Source organism: Taudactylus pleione, unplaced genomic scaffold (assembly GCF_031769625.1).
Source record: "Taudactylus pleione unplaced genomic scaffold, aTauple2 ptg000095l, whole genome shotgun sequence".
NCBI lineage: Eukaryota > Metazoa > Chordata > Amphibia > Anura > Myobatrachidae > Taudactylus > Taudactylus pleione.
The window spans coordinates 19,534,929-19,553,372 of record NW_028284497.1 but is presented as its reverse complement, the minus strand read 5'-3'; the positions used below and the strand labels follow the sequence as shown (position 1 = coordinate 19,553,372).

Below are 18,444 nucleotides of genomic sequence, written 5' to 3'. Positions count from 1 at the left end.
CCTGGGCCACTGATACCTAGTTGACTTCTAGACCCATTAGACATCCTACAGATTCAGCATTTCATTGTTAAATGGATCAGTCCTAACAGGCTCATTAGTACTGTTGGACAAATCATGACTAGCAGGCACATTAATATTTGCTTGGTATATCCACATTAATGGGTACAGTATCAAGGTTAGATATATCAACCTTAGCAGGCACATTAACGTTGCCAAGTATATCAACTTTAATAGGCACAGGATCATGGTTAGATAGATCAGTATTCATAGGCACATAACAAGCAAGTCAGTCCATGTGATCCCTCCTTTTTTGTTTCTTGGGTTTAGGTGATTATACCAAAAAAAGAAAGAAATCTAGGGTAAAGAGAAATGTATCTCCAAGGGTCACTGTGGGTACCTGGGCAGGCATCTCTTCCTCAGGCAAGACAAGAGCTGGAAATTAAGGCCAGTCACAACCTATTAACACAGGGGCTGGTAACCACAGACACACATGCACACATAATTCAGCAGTCTTTCCTTTGATTATCAAAGGGACCACAATGGCAAGATAAGCCCAAATATTCCTGTGCACATTACAAATGTAATCTAATTTGTGGTGCAACAACCACCATGGGGAAAACAAGTTTCTTTATATAAAGGTAGTAGTGGAGCCAGAGTCCACAAAACCTTTGACCAGTCTGTTTCCCACCTGTACATGTACCTGTATCAGAGTTTGGACAGGGCATGTGTTAGCTGATTTAGGAATCGATTCCTGGACAGAAAAAAATAAGTCTGCAGACACTCCCATTTTTGATGCCCTGATAGGCCAAACATAAAAATACCTGTGGGGGAGGTGACAGGGAAGTCCCAAACTCTGGATCAGGGTACAGACCTGAACCTCTGCCAGTAAACCTGCGGATAGGGGAAAAAGCAGTCCATGATGGCAGCCTTGACTTGGTCATAAACCTTTGTAGCCTCCACAGAAAGGTCTACAAATGCAGCTTGGGACTCCCCAGTTAACAGCGGGGCAATCCGTATAGCCCAGGAATCTTTAGAACATGCTTGCGAGGTAGCAACCCTTTCAAAATTAGTGAGGAAGGTGTCCACATCATTCGAGGCCTGCAATTTTGGGGAGACTGGAGCCGCTGCCACTACTTTAGCAGCAATTCTCCCTTTTTCAATGTCCTTACGGTGGCTTGTTGAGGATCCTTGGAACCGGATCCACCTCATCCCACTTCTAACACCACACTGTAGAGGGTTTCAGGTGATCATAGGAGACTGAAGTGCTTCAAAATAATGTAATAATGTCTCATGAGCAGGGCCCTCTACCCACTTGTGCTTCTCCTTACTTATGCTTTTATCTACTCCTTTCTCCCCATTAGTGCACCTAATGGTGCATACACACGGTCAGATTTGTCAGATCTGTCAGATGAACGATTAAACGATTTTACCAAAGATTTGAATGATTTTTGACTGCATTAAAATGAATGGAATCGTCCAAGTCTGACTGCAAACACATCAGATGTCAGATATCGTTATCTGTCCGTCGGGAACATACATCGTTCATCGTCCATCGTTCAGGCATGTCAGATATGTCAGATTTTCCTTCAGATATGAACGATTGAACAATTTTTTTAATCGTTATCATTCAGATCTGAAGAAAAATCTGACCATGTGTATGCACCATTACACTTGGTTGCTTAAGCCCTGTTGCTTATTTGAGTGTTATGATCAGCAATGTGTATAAACCATATCCTTGTCCTGCACTATATTGTGTTGTAAGTCACTGGTTTATGTACTTTGTAAGGTGCTGCGGAAAATAAAAGTTCAGCTTATAAGAAACAACATTCACAGAAGTACAGAAAATATGTAGGTCAGAGTTTGTAGTATCAGCACCCAGAGAGGAGTGTTAAAGGTGCACACCTTCCTATCTCTCCCACTGACTGATTCACAGTAGCAGGCTTATCTACCTGAACTCCTCTTGATTAAGGAAAGGGCATACCCTTGGTTGTTCCCTGTTACAGTGTCTCCAGGGCCCTCTTTGGATTACCGCTGAGAACATCGTGGGACAAAAGGTGAGTATTGGATCTTTTTTTACAGGTACAACCATTAGATATTTTACGTTGAGAGGGGGACGTGAACATCTGGGAGCAGGTGAGTATGTATGTATGTATGTATGTATGTATGTAATAAAACTTTATTTTCACGGTGTGTGTGTGTCTTGTTTTTTTTTACACATTTCTTTACAGGTGAACTACATGTACCATTGAGCCCTTAATTAATGCCCCGCATGCTGGTACTTGTGGTTCTCCAAATACCAGCATGCGAGGGAGGCTTGCTGGGACCTGTAGTACCACTGTAATAACAATGTGAATTATTCTAATTATTACACACTACACCTACACTATCAACCCGCCACCCACCGCCAAGGGGTGGCGGGGATAGCCCCAGGCTATCAGCCTCGGCCAGGTGTGCCCTGGAGAGGGGGACCCCTTTATTGGAGGGGTCCCCAACACCCCAGGGATCCCTGACCTGGGCTGACTAGTGGTCAGGGCTGATGCTGCGGCTGGGGGACCCGGTGAAAGGGCTCCCCTGGCTGTGGCATCAGTCCCCCGCTAGAAAGGGTCTGGAGCTGGTTTTAAAAATAGGTGGAAACTCACGCCATTTTTTTTCAACCTATTTTTAAAACCAGGTCTGGCCCTGCTGTCTGGTGCTGGTTCTTAAATTACGGTGGAACCCTATTCATTTTGTTCCCTATAATTTTAAGAACCAGGATTGACTGGCAAGTCTGGGGCTGGTTATGCATTTGGGGGGGACCCTATGTAATTTTTTTAAAATTAAAAACACTTTATATTACATATACAGGCAGAAACATACACAAATTACACTGATCTGTGTATGTTACGGCCAAACTCGCAGCTCAGGATGGTGGTCTATTTGAAACTAATTCACAGTGAGTTTGCTACAATCTCACATGAGATTGGAGACTTCAATCTTAGTAAATTTGTGAGTTGCATATTTTTCATCTGAAGTACTTCCTATTTTGGCCAATGGTGAGTTTTTTCGAGTTTGCAAACGCACATTAGTTTTAACAGTAAAAAAAGAAAACTCACTTCAAACTCACTCGAGTTTGTCTTTAGTAAATTTGCGAGATGAAAAAAATGCCTAAACTCACGTGCGTTTGCAAACTCACACAAACTCGAATCTTAGTAAATTTACCCCTTAGTGTTGAATTAATTTACAGATAGTAGCAGAATCCAGCTAGAAGGTGCAGTTTTACACCTTGGAAAAACAATGTAGCACTGTAGGCTGAGGGTTTAAAATACTCAGAAATGGGAAGGTGTGTCCTACATCTAGTCCACAGAGAATAATATTGGGCCCCAGGACGTAGTCCAGAGAATAATAATGGGCCCCACGGGGTAGTCCATAGAGAATAATATTGGAGCCCAGGGGGTAGTTCCCAGAGAATATTGGGCCCAGGGGGTAGACCACCGAGAATAATACTGGGCTCCAGGGGGTAATCCACAGAAAATATTGGGACCCAGGGGGTAGTCCACCGAGAATAATATTGGGCCCCAGGGGGTAGTCCACAGATAATATTGGGCCCCAGGGGGTAGTCCACAGAAATTAATATTGGACCCCCGGATGCATACACAGACTATAGGGGTGAGATCACACAACCCTCAGGAATGCACACAGTATGGCCTGAAGCCACAGCACCTCCTGTGCTGCCCCACTTACTGAAATTCCTACCTTGTCTTGAGCACTTTGCCTTCAGCCTTCAAATGCTCTCTCCAAGCCCACCTCTTCTATGCAGAATACACATGATATTAGTCTCTCTGCATATTCTAGCAGCTCCAGTGTCATGCCCATTCTGTATCCCATTAGCTCAGCATTGCCCTCTCCCCAGGGGCGTATTAAGAGATGTGGGGACCCGTGTAGAATCCCCATCCGGGGCCCTCTCCTCTCTCCCTGGCGGCCAGCAGAGCACTGACTGCAGCAGTAGGCTCTGGCCACTAGTCTGCGCATGCGCAAAATGCAGCGAAAGTGGCCGCTGCAGCCATTTTCCAGGCGTTTAGTGCAGCAATGCTACAGCCGACGCGGGACTTCGGAGAGGTAAGTTTTAAAAAATATGGGTGCAAGGTGTGGGCCGCCCTGGACCCAGGGGCCGTGTGCACCTCACACCCTGTTCCCATTATAGATACGCCCCTGCCACTCCCTCTAGACTATAAGCTTCCATAAGCAGAGTGATCTCTACCTTTGTCTCACCTAAGCAACTCCACCATAAAGCTTGTCTGTACTTTGTATAACTTGTAACTGTGACTGTGCGGAACTTACAAATGAACGACACAACATTTGTGGATCTCATGGCACATGAACACTTGCTCTGCATATATCAAGGGCTTAACATTTTCAACACAGTTCTGAATTTAAGAGTTCTATCTTCGAAATGGAACAGGTTACAGGAAATGTGCACAGACCATTTAAAAATATTGGCAGTTGCTACCCACATCTTATTTCTCTGTTAAAGTTCATTATTGATTTGAAAAGAGGGTGCCAAGGATTAAAGTGATATGCAATGCTACTAAACACTGCCGTATTTGCACTTTATAGGAAGAGCTCAATCAGCAGTCTCCTACAATGTATTCAAGAAAAAATGCAATGCAGAAAATATAAGGGAACAGTTGATAGTTTGTTTGGTATGTTATATGCTTCAGGAATTCTGGCTCTATTTAGCTAAGATGTGTGACACTCCAGAGTTTTAATTATTGATAACGTCACCTTTTAATGGGAATTCTTGTCTGTAAGCATTTTGTTTTTAAAATTACTGATAGTGGTTATATTGCATTAAATGTCAGGAGCAGTTACACAAATACTAAGGGGTAAATTTACTAAAGTGAGAGTTTTTAGAAGAGAGTTTTTAAAGTGATGTTGCCCATAGCAACCAATCAGATTCTAGCTATTATCTTCTAAAAGGTGCTAGTTAAATGTTAAGTAGAATCTGATTGGTTGCTATGGGCAACATCACTTTTAAAACTCTCTTCTAAAAACTCTCACTTTAGTAAATTTACCCCTAATGGTCTCATTTAGAGCTAGAAATAAATATAGCTAAATATGTTATTTGTGCCAGTGGACAGTGACTATGTAAACATAATTATTTTATTATAGAATATAAAGTGAATTAGACAGCAAATTAACAAGTTTAAAACTTCTCAGCCAATCATAATCAAATGTCTCATTTTGTTTTATCAAAGTAAGTCACATTGTTTATTCCCTGGACTTGTGTGTTTATTTGCTGGAATTCAATCACTTGTAATTTCTGCACACCTCATACATTTTTGGTTATAAAATAAGTCTATTTATCAAATAATATGGTCTTACCCTATAGTAGCCTATGGGCTACTAACTTGCATCCCCCAATGACGCACACATGCACAGTGTGCTCCAGGGACCCAAACCAGGAAGACGTATGATATCGTTATGCTATCACAATGCTTCCGGCTCTTCTTATCGAAGCCTGTCTCCTGGCAAGAGGATTTCACTAAATTCACGTGAAGATATTCCTGTTCACTGTGCGAATATGGTCAAAAAATATCACATACACATTAAAAAGGCAAATTTTTGATAAATATATGACCCTATTACTTCAATCTTTAAACCAAAAATGTATATAAAAAGGTAGATGTAGTGATGATGGCACATGCCTCCTAATAGTTATTATGTTGTATCTCTTACGTACAGTACATCATTCTCTTAAACAAGAGTATTTCCTCTGGATGATTCATACTTGTATAATAATTTTAAGTGAAGTATAATCTATAGTAAAATATAAAACAAGAATTGTGAACATATTGTTCTCCGCAGAATAACAGCCAGAACAACTTATGAGACTGATCAAAATCCACTAAAATCAATAATATAATTTATCTGTATCACTGGCATATAATGTCATATGATATTCACAGACTGAACGTTTGTGTACATTGCCTGTCATTCGCCCGGATCACCAGACAACTGTCTCTGTGTAATGTTGCTCACAGCACGTGGAACCAAACTTTACACTGATCTTGTCATTTAACCACTTACCTGGCACTAATGCATAGGATGCGACCACAACTAGCTGTGCTTCAGCTGATATAGTTGCATCCCATGCGTCCATGCGGTACTGCTGTGTCCCCCATCTAGAATAGAGGAATCCATTCTGCACATATTCCGAACGGATGTCCTCCTCCTGCTCTGGGCCCCTGGGTAGTGATGTTGTGGTCTGTGACCGCCAACATTACTCCCGAAATTGCGCCCTGCACTCTGGGGCGCATGCGCCTAAACCAAAAGTGCAAGGAGGGGAACATGGTTCAAATAAAATATTTAGATATATTTTTAAAAATGCATTCAAATCAAATCTTGTAGAGAGATAAAGTGGGGAAGTTGCTCATAGCAACCAATTAGCTTCTTTAGTGTAATTTTCATTTATCTAGCCCAGCCTGTAAAATGACAGTTAGAAACTGATTAGTTTGTATGGGCAATTTCTCCACTTTGTCTCTCTCCAAGGCTTGATACTCTACCCCCAAAAATACATAAAGATGTTTTCTTGGATTACCATTTTTGATAACAATTTAAAACAAAAAATACACGTTTTAATCCATTCCTGTAAGGCGTGCAGTCAGGATGTTGACATGTGGAGAGTCATTCCACACCAGAATGTCACATTTTATGATGTCAACATGATTAAAACGTATACACCTAATATATTGATATCTACAAAATGTCGACACACTGAAAGTGACATCATATGACAATAGAAATTATAGGGCTAACGTAAGGTTAGCATTAGGGTTAGTATTGGGGTCAGCATTAGGTGTCAACATTTGAACATGGTTACTTTATGGCAGTGGAGACATATCCCAAGTCGGCATTGTGTATGTCGACATTATGAACATGCTGGCATGCTGTAGTCTACATTATGATTACTGACATTATAAATATCGACAAGTAATAGGAACCCTTCTGCAATACGCCACAGAGAGATGATAGATGGTTTTACTTATGTCTTTTCAACCGAACATGGATATGGTCTGATTTTTCATCTGGTCATTTTGATTATATTTTACCAATTTTAAATAAAAGCATTATTTAAAAAATGTACAGTGGAAAAAATGACGTACTGATAAATTACTTTTAGGCAACACATTCGGGAAAATGTATGACATACTGTATCTCTCTGGAGAATGGCAATTACATTCAGTATACCAAAAGGAAAAGGGTTACAGATAATGGGCCTGATGCTATGTTGTACACTTACAGTTTTCATCCAAACTATGCATGAAAAAATAATGCTGCATAACACATATAGTTTGTCTATAGCTTATGATGTGGAAATTGGCATAGTTTATTAATAGCATCTGCATTAAGATGTGATCATGATGCGGCTGCACTCTACAAACACCAGTCATTATCATAATTTTGGTGATGCGCAGAGCCGTAACTAGACTTTTTGGTGCCCTGTGCAAGAAAGAGCATTGGCGCCCCCCTCATTTTTCAAAGGGACATAATGCACCCAAAAAAGGGCCATGGCCTCATGGGGTAGAGCCAGGGAAGAGATAGGAGAGGCCAGGAGATGCTGGGGATGAAATAAGATGAAGCTACAAGTGAGAATGATAATAAACAGAATATTTGACAGGCCCAAACAGCGCCCCCTGACCTGTGGTGCCCTGTGCCGATGGCACCGGCCACATTACCCTAGCTACGGCCCTGGTGATGCAGGACCCACACTAGGAAAAAAAACAGCCTGCGGGTGTTGGGGTAACAAAGTTTATTTTATTTTAAGAAAAAAAATGGCCTCAGCAAGTCCTGGCAGGCATGAACCGTACCAGCATTCCCTTATAGAAGCTTGCTTTCCCTAAGCTTCTACATGCCAGTTATGTGATTCTAAAACTGAGTTTCCCGGCATAATTAAATAAAGCAGTTTCTACTCAGAGAAAATTCTAATTTATGAGCAGCAAAACATTCTCTATAGCAGTGATTCCCAACCTCGGTCTTCAAGGCACACTAACAGTCCTGGTTTTAGTGATATCCATGGTTGAGCACAGATGGTTAAATCAAAATAACTGAGATACTAATTGTCACCTGTGCTCAAGTATGGTTATCCTTAAAACCTGGACTGTTAGTGTGTCTTGAGGACCGTGGTTAGGAACCTCTGCTCTATAGGTTCAAATACTGCTTTGGATCTGCCCAGACATAGATTTCTGCAAGGTAATTGCAATTATGCAGGAGCAGGAGTCTACACAAGTATAGGAAAAATGTTTGGAAGAATAAGGGTTTCTTACAAAGCATCCATGTCATTCCGTAACCCACGTGATGTCCTGGGGGCAGCACTGCACCAGGCGTAACCTGGTGCCCACCAGCCCAATTTGCCGGTGAAATGGATGCTGGCCCAATGGATGATGTGCTCCTGGATATTTAATAATCCCCCAAGCTAGCCATACAGGCACCTCCACTGGATACCTCCATTCACATTTAACAAGGACGGCGGTAATACATTTACCACTGAGTGTACACCTCCAAACACTGTCGCCATACAGGAAAAATGCTTTTTAAAAAAAGCATTGTTTTTCTTGCAAATTTTATTACAATTATTATTTGATTTGTTTCAATTTCTTTTTTATTAATCTGCCACTGGAAGCCAAGGCTGTGCTCCCAGTCTGCGACCTGGCAAAAAGAGTGATATTCATGTGCGGAGTTTACCAGGGCTGGTCGGCAAAGCAGTGTCTTCTTAATGTTGCCAGGCAGTATCACTGGGGATCTGAGCATCTGTTCGATTGTAAAAAACGATATCTCTGGCAGAAGATACTCAAACATGAGTTTGGCAGCAAAAAACTTACAGGCAACACAAAATGACAATGTTACTTGGCTTGTTACAGTACCTGCTCATATTCTGGTGGGGTGGAGGAGAGAAAATGATGCAAATGACGAATTACAAAATGAGACTAGGTGGACCTGTGCACCCCTTCGCTAAGGTTGTTAAATTAGGACTCTGCAATGCATAAAGTAGCCATAGCAGTGCATCTTGTTTTGCAGATCAGTGCAGAAGTGATATTTGCTTTTGCAGAACGTAATTACTGAAAAAAGCTGAAGGGGTGGAGAGACCCTGTTTTAGGTGAGTCCCTTGCTATGCCCTGACACACATATCCATTTCCTCTCCGCAAAATGAACTGAAATTTCCATTAGCTAACAGCTACAGTAGCTGTCTTCAGGTCTCCTCCATCATGTCTTACTGAAGAGGCGTATTTCCAGGTACACTAAGATGGATGTAAAAAAAGCTTCAAATGCACAAAATTGTTGGATGTAATAAAGACAGCCCATATGTCCCCTAATTCTTATGATTAACTTGTACTGTTTTAGGAGAAAAACAGAAAAATGTGTTTTACTGAACAGGGTGGCTTTCATGTGCAATGACTTTTCCAGCATTCTGCACACATAGGCACACGTCTAGTTTCCAGAGCATAGGGTGGCCTTGTATGCGCCGTTCAGTCACACCAGTGCAAAAACAAAGTATTTTATGGAACACACTGATCTCAGTTCATAAATGCTTTGCGCTGTAAGGGCGTAATGCACCTGAGGACGCTAATGCGATCACAGCTGTGATTTCGCACAGAACGCTATTGCAAAAATATGCTAATGCCTGCCAAAGTACAGCCAGCATAAAGACGCCCACTGCTGCCTTCTCATATCCGTCCAATATCGCACTGCTGCGTAAACATCGGTACCTTCGACGCACATCAAGCAGTCACGCAGAATGTACGGCAAGTCTGACCAGCCACAAACACTGCAGCTCTCCTCTCACGCAGAGAGGTCTCATGCTGCAACTGCAATCGCAATAACTAATTTATGCACACACCTGAAACGTCGTTTAAAAGTTCAGACACACCAGTGTTTACCTAACCACCCCCCGTTACCTTCCCAAACGCTGACCACATGACACTAGCTTTGCGAATGGATCCGTGCTTACGTAATTGCAAAGCAATCATAACGCGTGAGCAGTGCGACTTACGCGCATGCACAATGGCCCTATAATCGCTCTAATTTTGGCATTGCATCTGCTGATGAATCAGGCCCTAAAAGGAGAGAAGCAGCCAGTCTGTAATCAACACTGCCAGCCTTGCTCTACAAAGTCAGTAAAACTAGGTTTGTCTAAAGGGGATGTAGTCAGCATCCCGGCATGCGGGATGCTGACGGGCAAAATACTGGCGCCGAAATCCCGACAGTGTCGGGATCCCGGCACCAGAATCCTGACAGCCGGCATCCCGAAGGGAAGTATCGGGCATTAGGGGGAGGGTCAGGGTGTGGGGGTTAGGTTTAGGCACTGAAAGGGAGGTTAGGGTTAGGCACCGGGGAGAGAGGGTTAGTCTTGCCTTCTTTCCTTATGGGTGTTGGGATTCTGACTGTCGGCATGCCGCTGTCGCTATTCTGACCAGCAGCATTCCGACCGCTGGGATCTCATACAAATCTCAAATGTAATTTCTCAGAGGTCTGTCCGGCTTAAAGGCTATAGAGTTATTTGTATAGCACACACTAATTATACAGTACTATACAGAGACTATTTCAATCCTTGACATCAGTCTATGGCCTAGTGGAGCATGCAATCTATGGTCACTGTCACTTGGACACATATACACACTAGGGTTCATTTTTTTGTCAGAGGCCAATAAACCTACCGGTATGTTTTTGTAGTGTTGCGCCTGGAGAACCTGGTGCAATGTGTGTAGAACATACAAACGCTAGACAGTGTAGTGGTCAGGAGTTGAACTCATAACCTCATGTTTTGCTAACCACTAAGCAAAATATGGTGGCGATCCTATTGTTTTGGGCGCCCAATGTAGCAATTCAATTGTTTTGGGTGCCAATTAATTATGTGCCAATTAATTATTGCGCTTGGCCTGCCCAAATAGACAATTTTAGCCACATATAATGGCTAAACCTGTCCTGGTTAGGGCTCCCAAACTGCCATTTGTGCACCCAAATCACACACTTTTCACACACGAGTCTTGTTTAATAAGTGATAATAAAAGTTATCTATATAATAAGTGAGAAAGTGAGTGTGTATGTATGTCTGTTTGTCCTTTATGCATGGCCAAAATTTTTGTACCTAGCTCCACCTCATGTTAGCAGCTGCGATGGCATATCCGTCGGCAGCTGAATCACCCCCTCTGTTCTGCAGTGACTTCTGAAACTCAAGTGATTTTGGAAGCTATACTAATTTCTGTTCTGTAAGTCAGTCTGCTCCTGATATACCCCGTTCCAAACGGTGTGAGAATACACCTGTCTGCACTGTCATTTACTCCTAATGTGCATAGTTATCCTGGTTATAGGCGAGGACAATGTAAGAAAATGTAAGAAAATGAAGGCTGCAGGTGTACTTCAGGGTCCAGTCTTCAACCTGGATGGGTATCCCTGTTAGTATATAATATGCGGGTGATATCTGTATCTATATATAAGTGGTGACATCACTCCTTGCCAATAATTTACATACATCCATGTTAAGCTGGGTACACACGTAAAGATATTCTGTCCAACCATCCAACTAGTTGATTGGTTGGAATGAAAATCTGGTAAGGTATGAAAGCAAATGACAATCAGCAATTTGCTCCCAGACGGCAGAAAATGGACAAAAACTGTTGTTTGAACAAATTGTTTAGATCAAACATTTAACAAACTTGTCTGACGACCATTTTCATCTGTTTTCTGGCATTTAGGAGCAAATTGCTGATCATCATTTACTCCCATATGTTATCAGATTTTCATTCCAACCAATCAACTGTATTATGTACAGTATAAGGAGTCATATAACAAAACAAATAAACAGCCTGTCCTTTTTCAGTGTTTATTTAAATCTTATATAAGATTGCAGGTTTTGTCAAACATGGGTAATTGAGTACTACCTAATCTCTATAACTGTATTACCCAGTATGTATGTTTAATACATTTCCCTTCAGATTTTGAAAAGGACACTGAATAGAAACCTGAGGTTTTTCTTTTACTGTTTTTAATCCAGCCCATCCCCATTCTGGCAAAGTTATACCTACTGTCCCATCTGCTCAAATTGTACAGGGTTTCGCTTAAAAGTCTCACTGGGGAACTCATTTCTCCCACAGTTTGGCTATCTATCTCCCATTGCAGCTGGTAATCAAAAGTTTGCAGTGGACGGTGTTAGCGCTGTAACAGGACAGCAGTGCGCTTCGTGCTAGCCACTTCCCCTAAACTGGTGGCATCAAGATGTCACGCCTAGGGGGAATGGCCACCGGCTCTGGGAAGTTGAGCACTGCTTTGAGCATCCTAAGGACGCTCCAGGCAGCTCTACAGGCTCCAGGCGGTTCTGCAGTAGCTCTACTGGCTACGGAGTGCGGTTCCCGGCACCTACAAGCCACATGCAGGTGTCATGGGGCAGGAACGGTGTTGCTCCCAGGTCCCTGTGTCCTGTGTGATGGCCAGGTCGCACATACTGATCTTCGAGGCCACAAGCTTTCCAGCCAGTCATTGTGGGAAAACTGCCTTACCCCGCATAGCGTCTTAGTGGACCATGATTCATACCAATTCTGAATTCAGAAAATCATGAAGAGTCCAATTTTTTTTTATTTATGATTACTCTACAAATAAATACACAACAATATGGCGACGTTTATGGAGATAGAGCAGGAGGAGATAATCGTCTGATGGGAGAGGCTGAGAAGATTGAAGTATTGCTTGCTGAGTGTGGGCTAGATACTGTACATGCATGAATGCATCTAGGTATTCATCCACATACAAAAATAAAGTTTTACAGATTAGGACTATTTAAGTGAGATTCAAGGCCCATTTAGGGAGTTTTAAACGGATACAGGAAAGAGGATTGTAGGTTCATCTTAATCTTCAAACACACAAAAGTGACATAATATAATATTATTATTATTAATATTAATAAAAGAAAGTCTTAATGTCTCCTCACTCTCATAATTAATTTACGACATAAATGATGGCAAACCAAGAAGGTAGTCCTGAATCTTTGGTAGGATGGACTTTTGCAATTTTTGGTCTTTCCACTATCCGCACTTACAGATGAGCCCACATCACATGCCTGTGAAGGCTTTTCCAGGGCAAGCCCCAAACCTGAAATGTGGGCTATGTATTAATGTGCTAATAGGTGAATTTGTGAATAGTTCTGCATCTCTGTGAGTGTTTCACTTTAATAAATGACCTTTATTATGTAATCTGCAGGAAACTGATGAAAGTTAGCTGATGGTTTTTATGAGCAGTATTTAAGACTGTTAAGAATGATTTGATAAGAGCTGCAGTCACTAGTAAGGAGTATGTACTTACTATATATGGAGAACAATCAGTGCTCGCTGAAGTTATGTGAATGAAGACTATAATCTAATACAAGTAATTCATTCAATCAGCAGCATGGCACCTGCATTTCCCATAAATATTACATTAAATAAAGCTTTATTCATTTTCCTTTTACTGTAGATTTAAATTAAGTAATTTTCTCTTACTCTGTTTATTTACTTTCACCACCGTGTAGTCATCCACTTCACCCCATGCTTGGGAGCAGGGACCCGCTCTGTCACCGTTCATATGTAAGATACTTTATTTCACGTTTGAAAAGGGACTTCTACCCCCATGTTCAAGTGTATTATTTTATCTGTGGGTACCTATATGGTGTATAGCCCTAAATAACTTTTTGCCCATTTTGCATTAGTTCCGGATAGAGAGGGAGCATCAGACTTTGCAGAACCACTAACTTTTAGAGTAATGCATTGAAAATATACACTTTGATATAGTATAAAAGACAACATCCCCAAAAAACACTCTGAGTTTGCACAGTGCTAACTACTAGTATTGTGGAGGTCAGGGGTTAATTCAGTACATTATAGATGCACCAAGGAGCTAACCTTTGACCTCCCCCTACTCAGACCAATAATCAGACATCAGCACTGAACTTATAGCTGCCAGAATTAAGTATTTTATGTTTTTCGTGTATTTAAATATAAAATCCAATTGTAAAATCTATCATGTTACGTTAATTTGATTACAACATACTATACTAAAGCCTGCAATATATGAGAAGAATTTTAGGGTGCATTAGTTCAATAAAAATAGGAACATATCCAGGTACACAAGTGTAAAACGAAAGGTGGGTACACATCAGACGACCTACAATGTGACGGACGAACCAGCCAAACCACAATGCGACGGACGACATATTGTGCGGTCCATACACAGCGCGTGATCTGGTGAACGACCATGCGATATGCCGTTCACCAGCCGCATCCAAATGCATGGGTCGTCAGTCGCATTGTCAGAGTGAGCTGCATGTAGGGCCGACCTGATGTTGCGACTGGCATATGGCCGACTTAGAGAATACGCATTAGCCGATTTTGACGATATGTCAGACCGATCTGTCGGATCGGCCAAAATATCATCTAATGTGTACCCACCTTAAGACTGTAACTATAAATTGTATAACTGCATATTCAGACTTTGTTAAATAGCCTCTACTAAGCCCACTGTTTTGCCTGTTGGTGTTATTGCCTTCTACGTTCATCCATCAAGTACTGAATGAGGCTAGTTTGTACAATGTATAATCAATAGTTTGCATATTTCAATATTACTGTTATAGTAATGGCCTCACATTAACATACATGTTGTATGGTAATTAAGCAATTATAGAATCACAATTTCCATCACTGAAGGTAGTACTGTTGGATGGATGATCTTCATCACAGTTGTTCAGTACACTGTATATTTAGTTCATTTTGATACCTTTATGTCTTTATGTCCAATTATTACGATTCACTTGTACTCTAAACACCTGAAACAAACCGAATATGTGAATAAAGTTCCTACGTTTTCTTTCTGACCATGCTAATATACTGTATTTATTTTGAGCACACATACTTTATGAGTACCATTTTAATGCATGGATTAATTTAATATGCTATACCTTATTTAACTTATAAATGACATTTCTTTAAAAACATACTGTGCAACCTTTTGCTTATATAATTTAAAGCCCGCTGACTGACAGTCCTTTATAGTATATAAGCATCCAAGATTATCTGATTATCTAACTTTAGATGGCAGCCAAAGCTACATTACATGGGAGGTTAAATATCAGAGTACTGTATACTGACTGCAAATCAGCTGCAACAATATATGTCAGAGTCCTATTGCTTTTTTATACACATCCACAGGTATCACAGAATGTCACCTCAGGAAAACATTTCTATATGGTTATTTCTCATTTTATTATCTCACTTATAACTACCTTCTTCTGCATGCATTAGAATCATGTTATCATTATTCTGCCATGCAATATAGGATTTAAAGTGCTTGGTAGATTACCCGTTTTATGGAAAGAAAGCATCAACCCTATTAGACTTTGAATATTAAACCATTTTCTTTGTAGTAAAAATATATTGCATCAGTGACATCAATATGTTACATACATATTACCGTGACAATGAAACAAAACAAAAAAATGCAAATAAAACAATCTTATTTTTCTTCTAAGGTTATGTAAATTGCAGCAACAAAATTCTGTTGACCCAAATTAAATCTGTTGGGTTTTTTTTGTACGTTTGTTTTTAACCATTTGCTGCCTTTTGCTGAAATTGAGGGAGCTAAGCTGGTTAAAGGATGTGGTGTTTCAGTATGTCTTCTCTGAGTCACCACAGATAAGAAAATCAATGGTAATGTATAACAGGAGTCCCATATCAAAGGCCAGATTTCCTCCCTATAACATCCCATACCAGCTATGCTGTTATTCTTTAAAGTTTAGAAAGCAGAGCAGAGATGTGTAATTGCTTCCCTAGTGCAAAGTATTGATTCTAAATCAGGATTATAGTACATTAACTGAAAATATCCCCCACAGAACTGAGAGGGATTTGTCTTTTAATGTTGCTACCCTGCTGAGCGTACATTGTACCAGCAGAGAGACAGAAAGGGAAGAGGTCCAGCGGAGATGTGCCAGAAACATCTTTATTTTCTCACCCTATGTAATAATCAGGTGAGACAAGTCTCTGCATGATCAGCACAAAACACTATACTGTATTCAGCCTGTACATGATACCGTTTTTATGTATAAAGTACAATATACAGAAACCTACACATTGCCTATATTTGTCTGTTTTATCCTTATTTCCGCCACAGTAAGACATCACCTTACTAGTTTATGGTATTCAGTACCTAAAGGTGGTGATGTCGATGCCACTGACCTTAATTCTAATATTCAACTGTATTTTCTTTTTAATTAGCATTGTGTAATCAACATTAATCAGCATTGCATTAGAAATGAGCATCGTACATGGTAAAATGCAGGAGAATTACCTGGTAAAGAACAAATCAGCAAAGGAGATCTTCAGATTTTTGCTGTCATAATACAAGCAGAGCTGCCTTTATAATCTGGGTCTGGGTGGTGAGGAGCTGTCCCTTCTGTGACTGATATTTGCAGCTCAATCTGCTGCACTGTGCGCCCGGCTCACTACTGATGTCCTGTGCTGCTGCTTGGATGTGCTGTGTGCTTCTTGCTGTACTCTCTGGCTTCTCTCTTTCTCTCTCTCCCCCCTCCCCTTTTGTCTATTACTGCCTGGGCCTTGGTTGTTGCTTTTGCCACAGTACCTTGGCTACAGTTTTCTTCCAGCCTGTGTACGAGATCAGGGATAGACTGCTCCTGCTTCTGTTTCTCTAATGGCGACTGCACAATCAAAGAAGCTTTTTAAGTGCCACCTACTGAATGCTCATGTGAGCAGTCTTTTTTCAGAAACACTTGATATTTCTGGCTAACAGGCTTGGAACAAATATAGTTCTATGTGATGGAAAATGTTAAGGTTTGGAAGTACATGATGTGCAGTGTGATGCAGATTGCTGATAAAGTACAACAATAGCGCACAGCACTGATTATAAGGACCTATTGTAGAATTTGTCCTAAAAATTGCTTTTTATTATAAACCTCATAAAGAAAGTGGTAGCAATATAACCAGCTCCATCCAATGTCTGGATCTTTTAATATAATATAGATACAGTATATATATATATATATATATATAGTCCCACAGTGCCCCGGCACTCACTCAGAGATAGTAGGTACTTGCGCTGGTGCCTTCCTAGGAACAAGGCTGTTCCAATACAGGCTGGCGGCACTCAGCGTCTTAATAAAAGGTATCCTTGATAACGGGCACTGGCCCGAAACGCCGTTGGAATAAAGAATTATACCTTTTATTAAGACGCTGAGTGCCGCCAGCCTTTTTTTCTATATATATATATATATATATATATATATATATATATACATACTGTACGCATATATATCTATATAGATATCCTGTGTATATATAGAGAGAGAGAGAGAGAGAGAGAGAGAGAGAGAGAGAGAGAGAGAGAGAGAGAGAGATATATATATATAAAAATACTGAATGTAACTACGGTATCTGTATAAGTGTCCTTTGTAGTACAGGCAAATATGTCATTTTGATCGCATTGAATGTCTATGGTTATGTCTATGGTTATGTTGTGACACCCTATAAACAGCTCTATGGGCACGTTCTGACACCCTATGAATAAATATTATTATTAATAATAGTAATAACAAATAATGCTTGGACAAGGCCACACTGGGTAAGTCTGTTCTTTCTATTATGATAAATGATATTTACTTTATTAAATTAATCAGCATCACAGTAGTTGTGTACTGCTATGAACACACATTTTTAGTGTGTGGAGAAAACGCTGCCTACTGTGTCAGATTCAGCTAATAAGAAGCAATATTTATTTTTAAGTGATTTTAGTGCCAGGGTCAAGGAGAAGTCTACTTTGAAGGTATGGGGCCTGATTCAGATTTGGGAATAGAGAAGATCAGGGATGGGGAACCTCCGGCCCGTGGGCCATATACGGCCCGCAAGACCATTTTATCAGGCCCGGCCAGCTGTGGCTCTCTTCCCTCTCTTTGTTTTTTCCCGGGCAGCGCTGAGCACTTGGCTACCCGGTTGTGCGCGGAGCCGCAGTGTGACATTAGAAGTCACACAGCGCCATCCAGCCCTGGCCGCCCATCCTCCTTCATCCCGCCCGCAGACAGCTTAAGCGGAGGAGGACGGAGAGGTGCAGAGCAGTGGGACACGCAGTCAAGCAGCCCTCAGGCTGTCTTCAATTAATAATAATACAGTGCTGCTGAATATCTGAGGGATGGAAGGAGGAGGGAGTGAGCCCTGCTGATGCACTCCCAGGGAGCCTTGGTGCTGCACCCCCATACCCAGTGACTGATGACTGTGAGACAGTAGGTGTCTGTGCCTGCTGGAGCACCCAGGGCCGGCGCTTCCATTAGGCAGCTTTAGACAGCTGCCTAAGGGCGCTAGGACCTGAAGGGCGGCTGCTGACGCTGAAAAAAATGAATGATGTCTGAAAGAGACATCCTTCCATCAGACGATGCTACACAGT

The 18,444-nt window shown here is 41.2% G+C and overlaps 1 protein-coding gene across 1 annotated transcript in view; it reads right to left on the bottom strand.

The window, feature by feature from the left end:
* DIRAS2 (DIRAS family GTPase 2) overlaps positions 1 to 16,569 on the bottom strand; it is a 47,701-nt gene extending 31,132 nt beyond the window's left edge. Inside the window, exon 1 of the mRNA XM_088470046.1 lies at positions 16,342 to 16,569. The gene's annotated coding sequence lies outside the window, so the exon portion shown is untranslated. The remainder of the gene's footprint in view (positions 1 to 16,341) is intronic.
* Positions 16,570 to 18,444: the final 1,875 nt, after the last annotated feature.